This window comes from Penaeus japonicus, unplaced genomic scaffold (assembly GCF_977035675.1).
Source record: "Penaeus japonicus unplaced genomic scaffold, GWHDUDI00000001_assembly GWHDUDI00000020, whole genome shotgun sequence".
Lineage (NCBI taxonomy): Eukaryota > Metazoa > Arthropoda > Malacostraca > Decapoda > Penaeidae > Penaeus > Penaeus japonicus.
Window position 1 is genome coordinate 29,610,065 of NW_028234422.1, and position 2,500 is coordinate 29,612,564.

Sequence of the window (2,500 nt, forward strand, 5' to 3'; positions counted from 1 at the left end):
CTCTCTCCTTCCCTCTTCCTCTCTTTCTCTCCCCCCCCCTCTCTCTCTATGTATCTATCTCTCCGTCTCCCTAATTCCCTCCATCTCTCTCTTTTTCTCTTTCAAATTTCGAAATGCTGTCCAGGAGACTCCCGCGTTTCGAGTCCGCCAAGGTTGCCAACACTAAACATTCCAACACATTTTAGAAGAGTCTCAACATCTTAAGGAACATTCAATTTTGAGCCAAATCTTTCCGAAGAGGATGGCGATGAAAGAATTCTAACGCTGAGTATTTTTTTTTTTTTTTCGTCTCGTCCTGTTTTTTTTTTGAAAAGACCTTCCATGAAAAGAGAGAGAGAAAAAAAAATGATGGAGGCAAGATTTCCGTTCAGTTTTTTTTTTTTTCTTTTCTCTCAGAATTTTGAATGAGGTTAAGTAGCGGGTACTATTAAATACGATAGTAATACAATATTTCTTTTTTACTTTAATTTTACCCCTTCATTTTCAAAAGTTCCTGCTTCCAAAAGGTTGGATTTCATGCGGTAGACGATTTTCCAAAAAATCTGCAATCTGAACCTAGCGAAATATTCTACAGTCTGAACTTAGCAGTTTTTCCATGAACGAAATATTCTGCAGTCTGAACTTGGCAGTTTCTTCATGAACGAAATATTCTGCAGTCTGAACTTAGCAGTTTTTCCATGAACGAAATATTCTGCAGTCTGAACTTGGCAGTTTCTTCATGAACGAAATATTCTGCAGTCTGAACTTAACAGTTTCTTCATGAACGAAATATTCTGCACTCCGAACTTAGCAGTTTCATCACGAACGAGATATTGACGAGTTCTCGCCTAGGGAAATGCCAGTGGCTACGAACGTCTTTCGTTATTAGTGAGCGACGATTCGTAAACGGTCATGTATATTCACTTTTTATTAACTATGTCTATATTCATCTATTTGTTTATTCATCTATCGATCTACATGTACAGTAAATAGATAGAGATTGAGGATGAGAGAGAGAGCAAATAAAGATAGATAGATAGAGAGAGACGAGAGAGAGTGAGAGAGAGAGAGAGAGAGAGAAAGAGAGAGAGAAAGAGAAAAGAGCGAGAGATAGATAGATAGATAGATAGATAGGGAGAGAGAGGGAGAGAGCAAGAACTAAAAGATCCAAAATAGAAACAGTGAGCGAAAGAGAAAGAAAGAAAGAAAGAAAGAAAAAAAAAGAGAGAGGTAATAGAATAACTCAAGACCAATATATCAATCGCGACAAAATGTGAAAGCTGGAAAGAATGAGAACAAGCGATAATGCCGATAAATAGCAAAAGAGCAAAATATTGGCCCATCCCAACGACCCTAATTTGGGTATCAACCAAGGGAGGCGGAGAGAGCCGTTATTTTAACGGATTACGGGAATTCGCGCCAAAATTTGAAACTTGAAATATATGTTCGCTCTTTTAACGTTTGATTTATGGTTTAACGTATCCTTAAGGATGGTGCGTACGTGGACATTTCTGCTCTGTATGTCATTAGGATATTTTATATGTTAGTGGTTACTCTTATTATCATTATTGTTATCATTATCACTATTATTATGAGTAACATCGTTGTTATTAATATTGCTATTATAACTATTATCATTATCATTATTTTTCTTATCATCATTCACTGATTTCATTATTATCATTACTATTGTTGTTATTATTATTGTTATTGTTATTATCATTATCATTATCATTACTATCAATATCACTATCATTACTATCATCACCATTATTATCATTCTATTAATATCACTCTTATCATTATTATTGGTATTTTCATCATCAGCATCATTATTTTGTAACTACCTTTATGATAATCGTCATCATTATATCTATTATGATCATTATCATTATTTCTGTTATCGTCCTTTCTATCCATGTAGTCATTCGTCATACTGCCATTCTTCCCATCAGTTTAAACATGATTTTTATTATCGTTATCAACATTATCCCCATTCCCATCTACAACGCTAGCTTTTATTTCATGCAAACATCTTAACCAAATATGCAATGCCAGAACAACAATTCCTTCTTGAAAACATCGTTTTTGGTCAGCATATTATTTGAATATTTATATAACTTGCAATGGAATTTTCATTTCGTGAGATATATGACGTCTTTTCGACTTTTGTTGTGGTAAGCCTGTTTATGTAAATGCGTAGATGCCAATTGTAAGGTTTTCCATTCATGGATACCGGAATGCACCGACTATTCAACATTCTGGAAATGTGGAGAGCTTCTATAAGCCTCCGTCACGGAAGATGTAAAGAAGTTACCACTCTGTTTTACATTCTCTCTCTCTATTTATCTCTTTTTCTCTCTCTTTCTCTCTCTCTTGCTTTCTCTTTTTCTATCTCTCTTTCTCTTTCTCTCGCTTTGTTTGTTTGTCTTTCTCTCTCTCTCTCTCTCTCTCTCTCTCTCTTTCTTTATCTCTCCTTCTCCCTCCCTCCCTCCCTCTCACTCTCTCTCTTTCGATCTCT

General features: G+C 35.3%; 1 protein-coding gene across 3 annotated transcripts in view; it reads right to left on the reverse strand.

The window, feature by feature from the left end:
• LOC122257760 (uncharacterized) overlaps positions 1 to 2,500 on the reverse strand; it is a 155,022-nt gene that overhangs the window by 8,590 nt on the left and 143,932 nt on the right. The window lies entirely within an intron of this gene.